The following is a 7,684-nucleotide window of genomic DNA, read 5'->3' on the forward strand; positions in this document are numbered from 1 at the left end:
CTCTCTCTCTCTCTCTCTCTCTCTCTCTCTCTCTCTCTCTCTCTCTCTTTTGTTTTTTGGTAAAAGGGGACTTGTTTACTGATGGATTATACCCACATTTATCTGTGGGTATAAAGATGAAATTGAGTATGTAGTAAGGCTCTATGCTTGTCCAGAAAAGAACCTGTGGTGAAATCATTTTAGGTAGGTTGTTTCTCTTGGAAAATTTATCTCAGCAGTACCAGAAACTGACTAGTTCTCCAGTATTAGCCATGAATTCCTTTTCACTGAGAACTAAATCCAATTAGGCAGCTCTTGTGTATTCCAGATAAGTGATTCTTGATCATATCCTTATGCACAGCTGTGTATCCTGATGATTTTTATGATTCGCAGGTGGTGCAGGTGTATTGAACGTTCTAATTACTTCTCTCCATTGGCTCCTGGAATCATGGAAGCTAGACTGTACAAAGGGGCTTTTAAGTCAGTTCCAGCTGGAGAAATGATAGTCTTGTATTTTTACTGTATCACACATACACATACATACACACACACACATTGTGTACAGTATGAAATTATATAATTCTTTGAGGACTTATCAAAAATGATGTTTTTTGTCCCTCTTCCCTTTTCTCCTTCTATGTTAATCTTTATTTCTCTTTCTTGGTTGATGCCTCCTCCCTATTATTTCATTAATTATGTATATCTCTCTATGTGTCTGTATGGTTTTAGACATGTGAGTGTGTTTCCTATAGAAGCCAGAAGAGGGTGACAGATTCCACTTGATTGAGACAAGGAAGTTGAGATGTGGTAGATAAATATGCTGGAAAATGAACTTGGGTCCCCTACATGAGCAATTAAATGCTCTTAACTACTGAGCCATATCTCCTGTCACTTGACATTTTGTTGCTCTCTCTTTGTTTTAGATATCAGTCCCTCACTTAATGTTGAAGGCACTTAGAAATAAACTAATTTAAAACTACCATTGATGTATCTCACATGTTCTGGTAGGCTTAATTTTTAGTAACTTTGTTTTATCCCTTGATTTGATTTTTCATCATTTGAAAGTGAATTTTTAAATCCCTATGTATTTGTATGATCTAAAAGTGATCTTCTTCCTGTGGGTTTTATTATTTTCATTATGGAATGGTAAAGCCCAAGAAATTGTCAATTTTTTTATTTGTTCAAGTTTGCTTTGTATCCTAAAATGTGACATATCTATCATAAATATGATATATCTTTGGAAAATTATGTGAGCATCTGATAATAATAAGTAGTTAACAGTTATTGTATAGCATATTCTGTAAATGTTTATTAAGTATATAAGATCTATTATGGAGTTTAATTCTGAAGTTTTTTGTTGTTGTTGTCACTCCTTTTTGTGTTTGGTCAGCAAGATTATCTAGGGATGAAAGTGGAATATTCAAGTTTCTTATTTTTCATGTACTTGATTAATCTCTCTTCTCATATGAATCAGTGCTTATTTGATAAAAATTTGTAAATCATTACTCAGTACATTTATCTACAGCTATACTTTCTTAGTGGATTGTTTGCTTTACTTACAAGAAGGGACACCCCTTATGTCTTCTATGTGTGGCTTCGTTGTTTCTTCATAGATATTGGTCACCTATGCAAGAATGCCTCCTGGTTCCATTTGTTTGAGATGTCATTTCTCTTCACTTGTTGACTTTTATCTGTGGATATCATTATGTGAAGGGTCTTTAAAAACTATCAAAATAAACAACTGGAACCTTTTGTGTAAAAGTTAATTATTTTTCACTTCTTTATTTACCTATTAATTCTATATCCCAATTGCAGCCCTCTTTCTGCCAGTCTGTTTTTGACATCACACAGCTCCTCTCCATTTTTCCTCTAAGAAGAGGGAGCTCCCACCTCTGTGGGTATCAAACCACGCTGGCACATCAAATCACTGCAGAACTAGGAACATCCTTTCCCACTCAGGCCATACAAGGCAATCCAGTTAGAGGAACAGGATCCAAAGGCATGCAACAGAGTCAAAGACAGCCTAGGTTCCAGTTACTGGGGGACTCACATAAAGACCAAACTGCACATCTACTACATATGTTTGGGGGACCTAGGTCCAGCTCATGCTTGCTCTTTGGGCTAATCATTGTCAAGGTGAAGCTGAAACCACAGATACAGTCCCTTTATTGATTTTCTTTTTTCAGCAAATAGGCAAATTTTACCTAGAAAACAAGAATGTAAATGACTATTGACCCACAAAGTACAAGTAAGCTGAGGCAGAACAAATAGGAAACATGACTTTGGACACAAGAGTGTTGTAACAGAGAAAATGAAATACTGTTTTCCATCAAAAACTTAGACAATCAGTGAAGTATTCCTGAAACTGAGGACAGGAGGGCCCTCTGAGTCACAGCAGTCAACAGTGATGATGTCCTGGAACAGGGTATTTTCTATTTTGTAGAATACTTATCAATACAACTGATGTATGGATTTGCATTTTGCTTGGGAAATTATTGGACCTGTGCATTACCAGGCAGTTGTTCATGAATTGGGAAGGCCAGCCATTACTATAAAGAGGTCCTTGGCTGTATGGTTACATTTCTGGTCCTTTACTCCTGGATTACTTTGGAGAACCTGGTGAGCGTCATTCTTGAGTTGGTCAGGGTTTATGGTCTTCTTATATGTTATCATAAATTTTGATAGAATATATGTGGTGAGTCCATTTTTGATCACGAGGTGAACAGTACTTATCTTGCAGCCAGAATTGGATATAATAGTCCACTGTGGTAGATGGTTTTCCCTTTTACTTGGTGAATAGTTTGACAGAGTCCATTACTATTTTACAGGCATATTTTGGTGTTATTTTCAAAGACACAGGCCTTTCAGGTATTATTAAAACTTGAATTATCCTTTATTCCACAAACCTAGTCAACCTGCTTGAATGCCACAACAGAGTCTTTAATTGGTTCTGAGATTGCTCACATTTCCAGAACTTGAAACTTCCTGCCTGGTGTTCCTTTGTGTAAGCAGTCTTATTTATATGCTCTTGGGAAAAAAAAGGTGGCATAAACAAAGAAGGGATTCCAATGTTATTGCAACAGATTCCTGTCAGAAAAGGGAAAAACAAGGATATCATAAAACAGGAGTTGAGGAATAATGTGAACACCTGGAGAGAGGAATGAACCTCTGTTCCAAGACTCAATCAATCTTCCCTGTATTGATAACCTGTGAACACTCTCATGCAACATCTTTCAGATCCTGAGACTTCATCACAATGTCTTACCAACAGCAGCAGTGCAAGCAGTTCTGCCAACCTCCTCCATCCACCACAGAATTGCTCAGAGCCCTGTCCCCCTCTAAGTGCCCTGACCCTTGTCGTTCTTCCCCATTCAAGCAGAAATGGCCTCCTCCATTTTTGCAACAGAAGTGCCCACTAAAGAACAAATAAGAGATTCAGCCATCATCAGGACCAAGAGACAGGAAGTGAATCTATCTCAAATACCTCCATAGAAATAACTCCATCTTCCTTTCAAAACCTCTAATGGATGCAGAGGAATCTTCTGTGATATCATTCTTCCTCATATGCCTGTCATGATATCTGATAGAGAAGAATTTACCTGAGACTGCAATGCTGCTGCTGTCAGGAGGCTGCTGAGAATGGTCCTTCTTCAGTGGTTCAATATCTCAGATGACAGAGGGAAGACCAGAAAATGTCTCCTTAGTGTCCACAGAGGATACCTTAATATATCACTATCACTTGGGTACGGTAGTTACCACTGTTGTTTCATTCCCTGAATAAAGTAGTGCCTTGCTGATAGTATTCATGTTTTCTTACCCCTAAAAGTCACTTTATTACCATTATGATATGCTCATGTTCTTTGCTTTCTAACCCTTGTTTGGCTTCTCAGTTGGCTATAATGGGTTTTGATGGAATTTTGGATCATATCAAAGAACAATTAGTTACCTAGTCAAGGTTACACCTACTATGATGAAACACTATACCCAAAGTGAAATTAGGCAGGAAAGTGTTTATTTGGTTTACATATTCACATTCACAATTTATCAGTGAAGCAAATCAGGACAGGAACTCAAAGAGGGCTGTCAGGAGCTGATGAAGAGGCTGTGGAGCGGACTACTTATTTGCTTGCTTCACATGGCTTGCTCAGCTTGATTTCTTATAGAATGCAGGACCACCAGCCTGGGAGTGCTGCCATCCACAGTAGGATGTGCTCTTCCCCCTTATTCACTAACTATGAAAATCTTCCAAAGGTTGGCTTACATCTCAGTCTCCTGGAGGCATTTTCTCGGAGGAGGTTCTCTCTTCTCTCTTACCTTAACTTTTGTCAAATTGACCTTGAACTAGCCAGCACACTTAGTGCTTGATTGCTTGGGGAACACATCACTTATTTCTACAAAACTACAATTGCACCTTCAGCACATGCTAGTTTAAGAAGAGTATGTAGCAGAGGATGGCCTAGTCTGTCATCAATGGGAGGAGAGGCCCTTAGTCCTGTGAAGGTTCTATGCCCCAGTATAAGGGTATGCCAGGGCCAGGAAACTGGAGTGGGTGGGTCAGGGAGCAGGGGGAGAGGGAGGGGATAGGGGATTTGGAGGGGAAACTAGGAAAGGGCATATCATTAGAAATTTAAATAAAGAAAATATAAAATAAAAAAAGAAATCTGAACTAGAAAAAGAAAACATCTAAAAATGCTTTAACGAAATTCATGTATTAATTGATTTTTTTTTCTCTTCAAAAAAAGAAAAGTATGTAATATTCAGGTACTTATGTGCCACTTGGTTTGTATTTTCTACCCACACCTTCACTGAGTTTGCTCTCACTTGTCCTTTCCTCTTCCCTAGAAGTTATATATTTGTATTAACCTATTCTTTTTCTATTATTTTGCTGCTATACTTGAAACAACCATATGAACCTTGTCTTTTATAATGTACATGTTTTTCTTCATATGATTGTACGCAGTTGTATTCACTTGCCTGAAAACAGCCTGATATCATTGTCTTTGTTACTGAATATTACTACAGTACATATAAGAACCACATTTTCTTCATCCATTCATCTACTGAGGAGGAGCTAGGCTGATAATTTTACTTGCATATTGTGATTGGTTCTGAAATACAGGTGGATGTGCATACATCTCTCTTTTATGTTCTATTTGACTCTTTATTTCTATGAACCCAAGTGATACCACTGCATTATGCATGTTCCTGCTTTTGTTGTTAAGTTTTGGAGGAAACCGCACACTAACGTCCATAATTGATATGTTACTCTATTCTCTCACAGTCAGCAAGTTTATGTTCGTTTTCATCCATTCCTCTCTCAGCTATTATGTTGGTGGGACTCATTCTTACACTGGCATAATGGTCTTCTGGTGTAGGTTTAGTTCTGATTTCTCTAGTGACTGGAGATGTTTAACATTTTCCCATTACTCTTAGTTATTGAAACTCTTAACAATACAAAAAAAAGTGCCTTTTGAAAAATTGGATTAATGCTTGCATTTGAATTCTACAATTCCAGGCAGTTAGTTAGACCTAAGTATAGTCAATAGCATTTCCAGTACAATCACTTCTACCCACACATCAGCTTGCAACATCACCATTATCATTACCAGTACCATAATCATTATCACAAACATTGCGAGTTATCACACTATCCACCATTGCCTACCTCCAAAATCATTGCCACCCTCACTACTATTACTTCACTAAGAGCATCATATTCCTATTAATTACATCCACCGATATCCATCCCCACCAGCGACAAAAGCATCATCAAAAATCTAAATAAATGTAGTAATGTGGAGGAAAGTAATTCCAGGCAGTGAGTGTGAGGCCTCATTTCTTGTTATTATTTATTTCATATGTTAGTATAGAATTTTTATTTTTTTGGTCTTTTCTTAATGGCTTACATTTTAGTAAAACATGAAATTAAATGAAGAAATGGAAAACTATTATTAAAACTTCATGTTTTGTCCTGTCATTGATTCATAAAATCTTTGGGAAATAAGGATAAAAATATTCATGTTGGACACTGACAACAATATGCATGTAAACCAGGTCTAACTCAGTATCTACTTAGCTGATGGTATCATGACTACAGTGGCTACAGTTGTGTACAAACACACTTGTAATGTTATCAGATGTATAAGCTAAGATGTTTTCTCAAAAACTTTTAATAGTATAGACTGGTCATTTTGATATGTTTTAGAAAGTTATGGAATGTGCAAATAAAAATTTGTTTTCTATGTTAAAATTTTAGAAAGATATTTTTAAAACAGAATTATCCCATCACAAATATTTAAGTAAAATTGGGGATGCCTTTCATGAAAACTGCATGACAACAGCCAGGGGATGGGTATATTGGAATGTAACTAATAAAATCAGGGTGATGAGAATTGAAAAAAAAACAGAAGAAAAATGTTCAGAGAGTGATCTACTTTCCTAAATGTTAAAATATACAAAAAATTAAGAAAGAGTGATAGACATGGACTTTGGCAAAATGCCAGCTCTTATACATACTGCTGTAAATAGTCTCAGATGTTTCATGCTTTCACAGAGTTAATAAACCAAGTACACACACAAAAATTCAAAAAAAAATATTCATTTTGAATCCAGCCCCATTTTACATAAAAGTTTGTAATACTAAGATAATCAAATGTTTAGGGCAATGATAGATGACACCTACTAAAGACATTTGGGTGTGTGTATTCCTTTGTGTGCACACAAGTGTTCCATGTCTCAAGTCTTGAAGACTCATCCTTGGAGAAAGTGTGCTGTGTGTCCTTGACCATCTGGAGCAGCTGTTTCATGGAGCTTATGCGGAATGAACTCAACTTTATGCTTCAGTGCGAATAGAGGCTCAGGATGTTCTGACTCTTGTGCCACAGCTGTGAGAATTAGTAACCTCTATTTCAAATCAAAGATATTATCATATATCTTTGTAAAAACTGAAGTGTTTTATCATGATGCTTCATTATATGCAGATAGAGTGTATTCACCTTTATCCACTGCATTCAACATTCAAGAGCAAACACGTGATACCTGTGTTAGGCAACTTGCTTATGTCCTTTAAAATGCCTTTCTTAAAATGCTATCTTTATTAATTCTGTGGTAATTTCATACAGTGAATTTTTATGGTATTTGCTCAGATGTTTACAATCAATTGTATTAATCACCCATTGTGCCTTTCCTTCTCTTGCCATTCAACTTCATGTTCTTTTCTATTTGCTTCTCCATGTTCCCACCAATCCCAGTTTGTGTATTCCAAATACTCTAGAGAGTTGGGTCTACACTGGTATGTGGGCAACATACCAAGTATCATATCACTGAAGAAAACTAATACTCCTTCTCCCAGAAGCTATCAATAGTCAATTGTTCATCAGATAATGGTGAGATTCCATGCTTCCCTTCTCTTCCATGCTGAGTTTTTGTCTGGTTTGTGCTTTCTATTTTTTAAAAAAATTATTTTATTAGAAATTTTCTCATGAATGTTCCCTATATCCTCTCCCCGCCCTGTCCCCCTACCCACTCACTCCCACTTCCTGGCCCTGGCATTCCTCTGTATGGGGCATATAAAGTTTGCAAGACCAAGGGGCCTCTCTTCCCAATGATGGCCAACTAGGCCATCTTCTGCTACATATGCAGATAAAGACATGAGCTCAGGGGGTACTGGTTAGTTCATATTGTTGTTCCACCTATAGGGTTGCAG

The sequence above is a fragment of the Mus pahari genome, chromosome 4, assembly GCF_900095145.1.
Source record: "Mus pahari chromosome 4, PAHARI_EIJ_v1.1, whole genome shotgun sequence".
Lineage (NCBI taxonomy): Eukaryota > Metazoa > Chordata > Mammalia > Rodentia > Muridae > Mus > Mus pahari.